The 14,242-nt window shown below is 46.7% G+C and overlaps 1 long non-coding RNA gene and 1 other non-coding gene across 2 annotated transcripts in view; one reads left to right on the top strand and one right to left on the bottom strand.

The window, feature by feature from the left end:
- The window catches only part of LOC138991675 (uncharacterized), a 79,991-nt gene that overhangs the window by 39,229 nt on the left and 26,520 nt on the right, over window positions 1-14,242 (bottom strand). The window lies entirely within an intron of this gene.
- On the top strand, window positions 6,526-6,598 carry TRNAG-CCC (transfer RNA glycine (anticodon CCC)). The gene has a single exon. It is a non-coding gene; the product is annotated as a tRNA-Gly (tRNA).

Below are 14,242 nucleotides of genomic sequence, written 5' to 3'. Positions count from 1 at the left end.
GCGTTTACAGACGAACCGCAAACGCCTGGATCTCTGACAGGCGTTGACGCTATCAGTGCATCGCAGCTATTATTGGCTCCGGTCGCCAAGGGCTGGGGGGCCTCTCCCTTAGCAACATCTCTGAGGCTGATAACATTTGGCTGAACTTTTCAGATCTTAACCTCCCTTCTGACTTTCTGCAGTCAAACCCGCCTAAACTGATCAGAAGAAGAGACACGCAGTGGGAAGACAAGTAAAATATTATTGACTGGACTGTTTCATGTCTATTAGGAAGAAAGAGCAGAGAGCGGAGGGAGAACCTTACAGCTTGACAGGCTTCAAGATAATCAGGGGAGGAATCAGGGCTGCACAGTAACCCTCGGTGAGGTTGGAAAGCACGGGCTCACGAGAGGTCATTGTTCTGTGCGGGAAACAAACAGGGTGCTGGGCGAACAAGGCAAGATTGCATTCCTCCGCCGGACCCTGCTCCTCTCCAGAGGCAGGCGGACTCCTACGCCGAGCACAGGCTTGAAATCAGGGAGCCCTGTGGCTCCAGAAGAGGTCTCACTCTGAAGGCTTTTTTTTTTTCTTTCCTGGCCTCAGGCACATCCCAGCACCTTTGTTCAAGGCTGAGGCAGGCCCTGCAGACACAGGCTATGCTGCCCTTGAAGAACTTGGCCCTGACAATTGGTATTGTCAATTTGTTTCACTTCCCTGCTCCTTGCCCAGGGGGGCCAGGACTAACCTCTTGACCTCTCCAAGTTCAAGTCTTCAGCAGTCTGTGTGTGTGTGTGTGTGTGTGTGCGCGCACGTTGGAGGGCTGGTGGCTGGAAGGGCCCTGCGTGCTCTGAATGAACCTGAGGTCAGTCACCACGGCCTTCCACGACCTCACAAAGGGGTCATTTGATGGAAAACATGCTCCCTAGTGCCCCCCAACCCACTGGGAAGGACGATACCCCACTTGATAACCACAAACAAGGTCAAGTTTGCTGTCCAAAGCAGAAGCCAGGGTCTCAGATGCCGAGTTGGCCCTCTGTCAATCTCCAGCCCCACACCCCGTTACCCACCATTTTTTTATGCTGGTGAGAACACCAGCAGACAGACACGGAGACCTCAGACGCCCTACTAGCGCTCCCCACTGTCCTGTGGGTCTGCTCATCGTGGAGCCATCTCTCTTCCAGAGACAGGGCCTGTTTTCCCCTGCCGTGTTTCTACTTTGCATCTCAGCAGCCTTGATCTGTACAAACAGTTGGCTACTGGTTGGCCACATACACTGTCCTCCCATCCAGGGAACTATCTGCTGCTCTGGGACCACGTGACTTTGTCACCGGGAGTTTCTGGCCCTGCAGGAAGAGTGGGTGGGTGACATTTCAGCAAAACCCCAGGACAGGGTGACAGAGTTAGGATGACAGTACTAGAAGGAACTAAAAAGCCTGCTTCTCCAATTCTTTAATCCCAAATACAGGGAAACTGAGGCACGAGGCAAGGAAAGGAAAAACACTGGGGTTTATAAAAACCTGTCCCCACACACTTGCCTCAAGACATGCTCAGATATATGTCCGTCCAGGCTCAACATCTCCTGCTCCCATCCCCTTACTGCCCTGTACATCCACGTTGGTCTTTGATTTCCCTCCTAGGACCTGCCACAGAGCTTTCTAGAAGCCTGTTTCCATGACATGATGGTGATAATGATGATGATGATGACAGCAGCCATCAGGTATCAAGCATTGCACTATGCCAGGCCCTGGCCTAAGGCCATCACATAGATCATTTCACTCAGTCCCCAGCATGGTTCTGCTTTGCATTAGGGAGGCTCCAACCCCATCATGGAAGAAGCATCACCATTGCAGGGGAAACCCAGAGAGGTGACATATCTTGCTCAAGCTCACATAGGAGAGCCAGGAGTCGAGCCTGTTTCTCCACACAGCCACCCACCAGGGTTGTCCCAGGGTAGGTGGGTCTGTCCCCAGGATTCTCAACCAGTCTGGAGACCTCTCAGTCTCCAGACACTCCAGGGGTTTGACTTCCTGGAGACCTCTGGGAAATGGACCGCAACTTTCCCCTCCTGTATCAGCCGCTTCCTGGCTGCTCCTCTTTCCCCTCAGCCCAGAACCCACATAGGTTCATCAAACTGACTGCTTTCAGCTGCAGACTCAGTGTCCTCACCTGACCCACCTTTTCCCCGCCACCAACCAAGTTCAGATCCTGCTCCATCCTTTTCCGTATTCACCATGCAGTGCGAGGTCTGCCACCTACAGACTTAGAAAGTTTTGTGGCCACACCTCCTTCCCATCTGTCTCAGCAAACCATCCTTCTGCTGAAGACAAAACCTTCTCTCTCCTCTCCTCCATTCTCTCCATCATCACTGGCTCAAGGCTCCTCCAGCCTAAACTAGCCACCCTCGATCCTCACTTGCTCCCCTTACCTGCTCACGTCATCCATGAATTTCCTGCAGCCAGATCTAATGGGCACTTCTCAAACCTTACACTGGTGGACACTCTGCTGCATGTACCACTGGTGACCACTTCTGCCACCTTGAAACTGTCTACCACCTTGACCACTGCTTTTCCTTCTATCTCCCTCACCACTCAGGCTCAGTTCCATCTGTGGCTTCTGCATTCCCAACCTGCTCCTTGATGTTGGTTTTCTTCAGGCTTCCATTAATAATCCTTACACCTTTAATTGCCAACCCAGGCACCATCCAACCCATTCCCTATAGACTTCAGACTTAGGTTATATCTGGCTGGACCGTTTCCTTCAACAAAAATCATGTGCTCATGCTAAGTGCCCTGTGTCTATGATTTTTTTCATGGTTATTAGGTAAGCTGGTTTGGGATTACAGCTGGCTTCCTGGGGTGATTGACCACTGGGATAAAGTGTACTGATGACAACCAGAGGTGAATTTCCAGCTCAAGGTCATTCTATTCCTCATGTTGAATTAACGGTTAGTTCCCCCAGCATGTGAAAGAGGTGAGAGTTGGTCTCAGCTCTGATAACCAGACTCTACCAAAGGTGAGGCCTTGAGCTTTGGAAGAGGAATCAAGAGTTAGCCACCTTCTTCTCCCACAATACTGCACAGCCATGTCCATCTGTCCTTGTTCTAAGCTGATCTCCACTTGCACCCTTTCTAAACCCGAGTCTATGCTTTAGAGAGGAGTCACGTGTTGATGATGGATAGAGCCAGCCTCCAGCTCTTCTGGGCCCAGTGCTTCCAGGGCACAGGTGAGCCATGGTGTGGCTTTACCCTTGGTGCATAGGGCAGGCCCCATTCATGTGTACTCCCCCCGGGAATAGGGTGGCCCCCTGTAGCTGTGTGATACCATGACTCTAGGAGAGGTTTGGGAGGTGGTCACAGGAAGAAGCACCCTCTTTAAACAGGTTTGACATTGCTCTGTCCTCAAAATTGCTGCCCCTGATGTACAAGGACCTGAAGGTGAAGCAGATGATGGGTAGCCATTTCTTCTTTCTGTTCCAAATCTTAGAACCTCCATGCCTGTGTACTAAGTCATGTCTGACTCTTGGGGACCCTGTGGACTGTAGCCCTCCAGGCTCCTCTGTCCATGAGATGCTCCAGGCAAGAATACTGGAGTGGGTTGCCATGCCCTCCTCCAGGGGATCTTCCCTACCCAGAGATTGAACGCATATCTCTTATGTCTCCTGCACTGGCAGGCGGGTTCTTTACTACTAGCACCACTTGGGAAGCCTCTTAGAAGCTCCATCCAAGTCTGAAGACACAGAGGGTTTGGGGGAGGAAGTTTGAGGCCGGAGGCCTGCATTCAGCTTCCCCCTGTGTCATTCACGTGCTGATGACTTTGGGAAACTGGGTTGATTCAAGCCTAAGGCAATGAATGAGTAAACCAAGGGCAGAGGTTATAGCCAGCGGTGGGGGTGGTGTCTGCTCGGTCCCTTCCTGGGCCCTCCTCCTGTGTGTCCCTCTGCTGGCCCCCTGTCCCCAGCTGGCCCCTTCTCACCTTCCAGGTTCAGCAGTCACCTCCTCGGAGAGGACTGCCTGCCACCCGTGATAGCATAGCGCCAAATCCTGTCACTTTCTAACTGAAGGCTCTGTTTTATTTTCTGAAGAAGATATGAACGGGCATTTTTAAAATTTATTTATTTGTTGTATTTCTTAATTCCCTGGTGGTCTAGAAGTTCTAGATCTTAGTCTGAGATAGAATGTGCCTGGCTCATAGTAGGTCCTCAATAAAGAGTCACTGATTAGCAAATGAAGGAATGAAAAACTGGTGATTTGACATCCTCCACCCTAGGGAGGATGACTTCCCTGGTGGCTCAGACGGTAAAGCGTCTGTCTACAATGTGGGAGACCTGGGTTCGATCCCTGGGTCGGGAAGTTCCCTGGAGAAGGAAATGGCAACCCACTCCAGTACTCTTGCCTAGAAAATCCCATGGGCAGAGGAGCCTGGTATTCATGGGATCACAAAGAGTCGGACATGACTGAGCGACTTCAATTCACCCTAAGGTGGGGTGGCCTCAGGGCTTTCAAAGGCCAAATTCTTATATTTCAGTGGTTCTGCTTTTCCTCCAAACACTTCATCAATGATATAATAGCTGGGAGTCCTCTGGTGTATGTATCCCCACTTTGGATTCAGGGTCCCTAATCCAGGGATGGGTCCCACCATCACCCTGCACCCTTTCAGAAGAGCCCGTCCTGAATCCAATCCCCCAGGCACTCCTGTGCACTATTTCCCCTAGAGAAAATGAGAACTATTTCACATTAGATAGGATCAGACCTTCCCCATGCAAGAAGTGTCTGTTGACACCTTCTGAGAACCGAGTGCTCACAGGCAGCGGAGCTGGGACTTTTATCCTCCCAAAGCCACTCCAGAGGAGGCCCAGGCACTGCCCCCCTCTCAAAACCCTTCTTCCCTTTGATCTCATGTGATTCTCCCCAAAGTTGAGGGGCTTCCCTTGTGGCTCAGCCAGTAAAGAATCTGCCTGCAATGCAGGAGACCTGGGTTCGATCCCTGGGTTGGGAAGATCCCCTGGAGAAGGGAAAGGCTCCCCACTCTAGTATTCTGGCCTGGAGAACTTAATGGACTGTATAGTCCATGGGGTCACCAAGAGTCAGACACGACTGAGCGACTTTCACTTCACTTCATTTCAAACTTGTGAGTAAGCGAGATCTAACACGTTAATGTGTACGTGCAACAAATCCTACTAGTGTCCAGGGTCATCGGCATTGTGTCTGGTGGTTCCACAGCTGCTGCTGCTGCTGCTAAGTCGCTTCAGTCGTGTCCGACTCTGTGTGACCCCATAGACTGCAGCCCACCAGGCCCTGCTGTCCCTGGGATTCTCCAGGCAAGAACACTGGAGTGGGTTGCCAATTCTTCCTCCCGTGCATGAAAGTGAAAAGTGAAAGTGAAGTCACTCAGTCGTGTCCACAGCAATTACACCCAAATCTTGACTGTCTGTCCTCAGGGGCCCTGTTCATCGTTTCTCTCCACCTGGACTACAGCCCCCTGAGGGCTAAGTTGGGACACCTCCCCCAACTTATGTAAATAAGAGTTCACTAAAGAGCACCATAAATAGAGAGTGCTGGTAGACCAGCAAGCCATCCTGTTTGGCTGATATATAGATACACCAGGAAGAAAGAAATGACATAGGAGAAAAAATGAAAAAGTAGTTCGGAAGGGGGGAAGAGTCATATGTAGAAACAAAGAAAGATTAAGGGCAAAAATTCATTAAGATCTTTCAAAAAAAAACAAACAAACTATTCATGGTATGTGCAGGAGTGAGGGGCTAGAAGGTTAAGCAGAGCTGTCCTCTTGGCCTGAACAGTCTAGTCTTACATCATCCCTCTCTGCTATCTCTCCATGCTATAAACCATAAGCAGCTCCATTCCAGCAATTTCCAGGAACAACCAGCTGTCCAACCCTAGAAAAATCACCCTCAGATGCAATGATGGTCATCAGAGCAGTGTCACCCCAAGTCCTGAGGAAATCCAGGCTGGAGGCAGCTCTGGCCCCTCAATAGAGGTTTACCAAATGCCCTTGGCAGACTTCCCTGTGCCAGGCAGAATCTGGAAGGAAACTGCCTTACAATCCTTCTGCTGTCCTTATTGCTTCTTAGTCAAGCTCACCTTTGGCCTCTCGGAAAGCCAACTACCTGAAGTCACAATAAACAGCCCATGTGCACACATGCATGCCTTACCCCTGGGGCTTCCCGGGTGGCGCTAGTGGTAATGAAACCTGCCTGCCAATGCAGGAGACGCAAGAGGGGTGGGTTTGATCCCTGGGTGGGGAAGATCTCCTAGAGTAGGAAATGGCAATCCACTCCAGTATTCTTTTTGTAATTATTATTTATTTACTTTAATTGAAGGCGAATTACTTTACAATATTGTGGTGGTTTTTGCCATACAGTTTCACTCCAGTATTCTTGCCTGGAAAATCCCATGGACAGAGGAGCCTGGCGGGCTACAGTTATGGGGCTGCAAAGAGTCAGTTCAGACATGACTGAGCAACTGAGCACGGGCCTTACCCCTAATGGGTGGGCACAGGAGATATTACTCAGAAAGCTGAGGTAGGGACTTCCCTGGTGGTCCAGTGGTTAAGACTCTGTACTCCCAATGCAGGGGTCCCAGGTTCAATCCCTGGTCAGGGAACGAGATCCCACATGCCGCAACTCAAAGTCCTGCATGCTGCAACTAAGACCCAGAGTAGCCAAATAATTTTTTTTTTTTTAAAGAAAGCTGAGGTAGTCTGTGTGATAAATGGACAGGGCTCCAAAGGTCCCCTGCCATTTCTGTGGACCACCCCAGAGTTCAAGTCCAGAACAAGAGCCTAGAGGTCTCTGAAAGCCCCCATGGGGTACCCCCTTGGTCATTGACAGCCTGCCCTTTTCTTCATGTTTTGAAGGGCTTTTCATATACACAGACTTCTTCATCAGCAAGTCTGAATTTATAAACAGTTACTCTTATTCAGGAAAGCAGAGATGAGCAGTTTTATGTAAAAGTTACATCTCCATTTAAGAAAAAATATATAATTCCACATTCTACTGTCCCTCGAACTTTATTCCCGTTTATGTAGATCTTAATACAGTTATATAGTCGCAGGGCTAACGTCCCCTTTGGATGGTAATGAGGTCCTCTCGAACCCTTTAGCTGCTATAAAGTATGCAGAAGTTAAATGCACAGATGGAAAAAAATTTGTCTCAATTTTATACTTCTGCAAAATGGTAATTTTGTACTTAAAATGTACAAGATGGATGTTCAGAAATATAGGCTGATAGCCTAAATTATATTTGGTCATAATTTATGTAGTACAGTCCCAAAGAGATACAAAAAGGCAGAGCATAATTTATCTGCTGGAATCAGCGATAGCTTTGCTAAAACTACCATTTAGTCCATCCCCCACAGTTTTGAGCGGCCTCCGTCCTCAGGGCTCACTCTATTTAAGTTCCCCATACTGTTGTTTGATCACATATTGTAGTCTATAATTTGCCTATCATCTGAAGCAAATTTAGGTCCCAGAAGTTATGATCTCTATGTAGCAACCACTTTATTTGGTAAATGCAAAATATTTATAGCAATATAAAAACCAGATGAAAATAAAATTCCTATAATCATTGGAACATACACACTTTATCACTGGGGCTCATAACGACCGTCAGAGAAGAACTAGCATGTTGCCTAACAAAATTACCTTTGGATGTGTACTTGAACTTGCTGATGCTCAAGAACCAGAGAAACATGTTCTCCAGCATCCTTTTCATCCTGCCAGTGGCAGGAAATGCCAAGCATGGGCTCTAGATAGGGTTGCCCAAAAGGAAATTAGATGAAAGGCAATGGGCAGGTAAGTTGTTGTGGCACCTTGGATATGGAAAGGAATTTCCAAGTAGAAACAAATCAGCTGGTGAGGGCACTGCTCTGGACAGGCTCACCCCTTTTCAGCCAGGGACACTGACCAAATAATGAATGTTGACCATAACCCCATCTTTGACCCAAGTGAACTTCCACGTTGATGAAATGGCTTGGCTTCTTCTTTGGGCCGTCTTTCAATGCCAGCCTTCTCACACCTCTAATTGTTTCTCTTTGTGTTTCCAAAATGTTCATGTGGGAGATGGTCAGGCCGGACCCTACAGAAGACCTGAGACACAGTCTGTCAATAGCTCCTTTAAAAAGCAGCTAGCTCTTCAAAAGAGTGTGGGGAGAAGCAGAGAGAAGACAGACCTCAACTAGAATGGACATCTGGAAACCAGAGTGATGGCATCTATGCAGTTAATAACAAAACACTTGTTGAGTGCATGTGCCATAGATAATATTTCTTATAACAACCCTGAAAGGTAGAGTTTGTCTTTCTTTCATGATCTATATGCAAATTAAGGCCCAGAGAGTTTGGTCGGTCAATTAAGGGGTCTAGGTGGATGTAACACCCAGGTCTGACACCATTCAAGATGGTGGTCTCACCTGCTGAATTTTTCCATGAGCCAACACAGGACATCAAGCTTTCCAAGACACCTCTGCAAGAATATTGCTTCTCTATCCTCAGAATTGTCTCCACCCATCTCCCCCTCCTTGCATGCAGCCCTCAAGGTTGCCTTCAGCTGAGTGAAGATGAAATAGAGCCCCAGATACATCTCTCAGATAAAAACTTCAACTGAAGCCTCATATATTTCATAGATACTAAAGAGCTCATGGCTCTTTGAAGACGAGTGTTAGTATTAATCATTGTAGTTGTTCAGATCATTTCCTCGTTTTTAACATCACCCAAGCCCTCCCACCAAAAAGGCACCATTTCTGGGTCCTAGGGAGCCAGACCCTAAAGGATGCACTGGAATTCTCTGGATACTTACTTCCTTCTTCCTTGCAACTTATTTCCAGTTTCAGATACTTAAGTCTAAGAGAATATCCCGTTTTAAATTCTTTTTTACCCCCAAAATGCTTAAGCACACATTTCATAGAATTCTGCTTAAATCCAAGTGTAATTTTACAAGGTCTCTTTTAAACACTGTTTTTCCATACATCACACTGAAAAGAGGGAAAGAAAAAGACCCAAAAATAAATGCACAACCCAAAATTAAAGAGGACGTAAGAAGGGCAAAGGAAATACCTTAGGCTAATTTATCCCCAGGTTCTATAATTGCTTCAAGACCAAATATAGGCTGTGAAAGTATCTGAGTGGGAAGAAACTCTTAACACACAAGAACTGTTCTGCAGTGGGAGAAACTAACGTTCAGAAAAGAGACATAATAAACCAGTAAGGAGAACAATTATGTTGTGATTTGGGTCTTCCCAGGTAGCATGTGAACAATGAGTGTGTCCTTCAGTTCAGTTCAGTCGCTCAGTCGTGCCTGACTCTTTGCGACCCCATGAATTGCAGCACACCAGGCCTCCCTGTCCATCACCAACTCCCAGAGTTCACTCAAACTCACATCCATCGAGTCGGTGATGCCATCCAGCCATCTCATCCTCTGTCATCCCCTTCTCCTCCTGCCCCCAATCCCTCCCAGCATCAGGGTCTTTTCCAATGAGTCAACTCTTCGCATGAGCTGGCCAAAGTATTGGAGTTTCAGCTTTAGCATCAGTCCTTCCAGTGAACACCCAGGACTGATCTCCTTTAGAATGGACTGGTTGGATCTCCTTGCAGATCCACACACACTTGCAAGGAGTGTGTCCTTACCCTGCTGTATTTAAACTGGAGAACCAACAAGGCCCTACTCCATAGCACAGGGAACTCTGCTCAACGTTACGTGGCAGCCTAGATGGGAGGGGAGTGTGGGGGAGAATGGATACATGTATATGTGTGGCTGAGTCCCTTCCCTGTTCACCTGAAACTATCACAACATTGTTAATCAGCTATATTTCAATACAAAATAAAAAGGATTTTTTAAAAAATTGAGTGTGTTCTCAAAAGTCAATACCTATTGCACTTAGAGGTGATGTCAAGAATATGTGACTTACAGAATCATCCATAATGAGTCACCAAGCCCTCCTCCAGCCTGGGAAAGACTTGAAGGCAAGTCTGTGAGAGACTGATGGATTTCATTCATCTGTGGCCTGCCAATCCGCCCTCCTCCCCATGCAGAAGCAGAAGGAGGAAGGGAGCAACACTGACTTTTGTCAGAAGCCTGCCTTGCGGGCATTTGGTTTGCGTTCTCTCTTTTGATCATAAATAATCTTGTGAGTGATTCCATTGCACGGGCACAGTACAGGTGCTCTACTACAAAGGCCAACTACTTTCACAAGGACACACACAAACGGATCACAATTCATATAGAAATGCTATTACAGAGGTTATTCCAGAGGGATAAACTACTAATGATACCTGGGTAGGGCTGGGGGAGACCACATTCAAGTTGAATCTTGCAAGATGGGATGGTATTTGTGATCATAGTTCAAGGAAGGGACAGAAGTACACAAGTCCAGAGAAGAGGTGCTTTAGAACCCCACAGGAAGTGCTTCTCCAAGTGCTGAGCCAAAGGGCTGTGTTGTTCATCACCTTCTCAGAAGTCATTCAAACCAGCACCGCCTCCCCGCCACTCTACAGTCAGGAGCTCTTGATATGCAATATTAGAGAGTGCCAGGATGGGAAAGGCACCACATAAAATCAAATTCTTTTCTATTTTAAGTTGAGTGGTGCACCGGTTCAGCTTTAAAACCTAATTTCTTAAAAGTTTCAAAGGGGAAAAAAATGTGCCTTTGCAATTGGAATCGAGTCCACATAAATTAACAGGCCGGCTCTCCGTATCCATCTTTCAGAACTTGCCCTGATTGTTCATTTTAATCAAGCGGCCCACATTCTTTGACTTTTCATCCTTCACTGCCCAGAATGATGCACTGCAGCTACTGATGACACGCAAATGTTAATTTTGCTCAAGTTCAAACATCGTCCAAAAAGGGCCTATTTTAAAGACTGCTTGGCAAACACCAGCTGAAAATGAGGATGAACAGAATCAAACACCACCAAGAAACTCAGAGGAGAGAAAGCTCTGGTCCTCTGGAAACTCACAAGTTTTCATCTCTAAATCCTCCATCTCTCCCAGGTCAAGGAGAATCGCTGATCTCTTGAGTCAGAAGGGAACTCAGATATCATCCCAGCCCTTCCAGAGGTCATTCAGCAAGGTCGTGCAGGAGCTAACAAACCCTTGGTAAAGGAGCCTTTTAGTAAATTGTGAAACCCAAGCCTTTCAAGTCTTTCTGTTATTTACCAGGCTTCAGGAAGAGGAAGGCATGTCGCACACACAGACACACACACGTTTAACTAACAGGCTTATGTAGACCTCAGGCGACCCGTCACCAATCACCTGCTACCTCGACACTGCCTCTTCGGCATGGGAGGCCACCATTGCCTACGGAAGGACACAGAGTAACAGCTGCTCGGAGGGGCTGCAAAAGGAACTGCATGCTTGAGTGAGGAGCACCATCCCAGTTCCTCTCTAGAGCTTGTCAAAATCCCAACCGTGTCCACAGGCATCTGATCAAGCAAGATTCAGATTCACATTCAGAAGTCATTTAGTGAGCACCTACTTTGCAAGGAGGTCCCATTGAAGTTATCTATGGGTATATTGTGTCATTTAATACAGCCACACATAAAGAAATTCACGTGTATTATAATCAAAGCAGTTTCATATTAAAATAGATTGGAAAGAATTGAAGGAACTGGGACCCACTTAAAAACTCTGAAAACTTGTATAGACTTTGTCCCTCTTCACTCCCCTGGGTCACTTTCCATTGGATTATCGTGTTTTATTTTCTTTGTATTTCCTCATCACTGAAATTAACTGAAATATCATCTCTTTGTCTCTGCCCTACACCAAGAACCATCAGAAAATAATCTTATCTGTATCAATCACTACTGTGTCCCCAGAATACTCAAAGGATATCTTTGAATGAATGAATGAAATAATTATGATCTGTTTTTCACCAGGATTCTCCAAAGCTAGATCATGTCATAAAGCCCCCCAGCAGAAAAGGCAGGGGTCTGCGGGTCCCCAAAACTTGGAGAACCATGTCCCAGCAACATGGCCCTAGAGAATAACTTAGCTGAATACTGTGGTCCAGGCATCTCGGTGCCCTTGCCCCCAGAACGCCAGCATCATGTAAACAAAGCATCGGCAGTGACGAGTCCCGGTTTCCGCAGCCCATCAGATGAAACTGCTCACCGTGGCCGCCCATCTTCTGCCAAGAAGAGGCGAGACACTTCCACTGCGACGTCAAAAAAATGACTGCAGCTATTCCCTGAGCGATAACAGCCCATCTTGAAATGCGGGACATGTTTCCTTTGCCTTATAATAATTGCGTTCTGTCTTTTAACCCTCAAAGTGTTAAGTGTCGTCATTTCCTCTGGGGATGCAAAGATCTGGGGTTAACAACTTTCTCTTTTAAAAATTCATAAAGGTGCAAACAAACAGCCATGCAGCCGATGGCTACACACGGGAAGAAGCCAAGGGAGAAAGAGGGAGAAAAAACAACCACCACCACGTTCTCCCCCACAGGACACTTGGCAATTAACTCCAGCTATGTCAGCAATTTTTTTGAAAAATTTCCTAAACATGGAGAAGGCTTATCCTCACCCTATGAAAGACAAAACCACTGCAGTGACTCTCCCATGCATTACAATGTGTGTGTCTTACTTCTTAACCAAGCCGCTAATCACGCAAATTATTGCAACTAATTACATCTGAAGGTCTAATTAATTCTTTCAGTACCACATCATTTAGTACGCATTCACAACACAGCACCTGTTTTGAAAATCCTTGCAGTTAATTTGTTTATAAACAAACACTATTTGCATAAAATGTTTAATGAATGGTTTAACAGTTAGTACAATACTCCAGTTTTGTCTTAGTAGATTTGAGGTCATCAAAGGCCACGATAAATTAATTTTAAACTATACAAATTAATTTAAATAGAATGTGTGAATTTCTCATTAATAAAGAAAACATTTCCAACATGTTAATTAATATCTCTGTAACAGGCTAATTACTGCCTGCACAACAAGTACATCTTGCGAGCAAACCTTAAAGATTTGGGGGGCAAGGGGGTGGGGACTATTTTAAAGCTGCAAGAAAAAGTGCAATTCAGAGAAAAACACCAGACCCAATTATTCTGAGGAATTTAGTGTTTCGAGCAGGCCAACCAGCCAAAGAAGTGATCCCCTCCCCTTGCTTTCCAGATACAGCACATTTCAGTCATCAAGAAAGAGACAGTTAAAAAATGTTTCTATCATGACTCCGCAAAGATGGGTAGAAGATGCTTGCCTTCTGGTAGAAACATGCAATTAAGGAAAATATTAGTTCTTCTGAAAGGAAAAGATCTCTCTTGTGAATTTAGGGCATACTGGCTGTATGTGTGCCCTAGTGGTAAATATGGATTTTATTAAATAAATCTGCATCTTAACAGCAGAATCTGAGGCTCAGCCACCATCATTTCCCCTGTGGTAAACCTTGGAAAGACACTTCGTGTAGAAACTAAAGAGGAACAACATTATCGCTTGGCGGGGAGCACAGCCCTTACCAGAGCCATCACTGAAATATGTTCACAACCCTAAAGTTTGTTTCTGATTTGCAAGCATTTTCACATTTGATAAGCACCTGTTGTAAATTTACATCCACTCAGGAAGTATTCTTACGATAGGAAGCTGAGCATTGTAAAGCATATTTATATTCTTACCCTTGTGCAGCGTTGCTGCTTAATGCTCAGGCTGATGAAATCACTGGCTATACAGGACCCAACGGGAAGTGCAGCACCACCTAATTCTCATGGCATCATCCCTGAGGAACTGCAGGTCCCTTCCCCCTGGAAAGGATTTTACTGGCACTGATCAACAAGCACTTGGGTTTTAAGTCCATTAACTTGAAGTGTGTGCGTGTGCACGTGTGTGTGTTTGTGGAGGCTGTGGGGGTGGAATGACAGACAAAGAGAAGCACAGACTTCACACTTCCTTGAGACATGCCATTACACTACAGAATCAAGAAACCATCCCCAAATAAGTAGGAGCCTCAGGCCCTGAGCGCCAGGGAAAAGCAGGCACAAGCCTCTGATGGAACCCAGATTTCCAATCTGGTGCCGCTGCCCACGGAAGGGAACCCACTGGCCACATAGGCCCTCGGTCCTGATGTTTCTTTAGGGGCCCATGGAGAGTGAAAACGCCCCAGGCAGTCCACTGCCAGGCTGCCCCAGGGGGCCTGTGGGCTGTGAGAATCCCCTGGCTTGGCTCTTTTGGCAGATCGGTGGCAGCCAACATCCATGTACCCAGGAGGGCCCCAGCTCTCCCGGCCCCACGGTTCCACCCAAAGCCAAGTATTT

The sequence above is a fragment of the Bos mutus genome, chromosome 18, assembly GCF_027580195.1.
Source record: "Bos mutus isolate GX-2022 chromosome 18, NWIPB_WYAK_1.1, whole genome shotgun sequence".
Lineage (NCBI taxonomy): Eukaryota > Metazoa > Chordata > Mammalia > Artiodactyla > Bovidae > Bos > Bos mutus.
The sequence above is the reverse complement of the archived record's forward strand: the minus strand, read 5'-3'. Positions and strand labels throughout refer to the sequence as shown.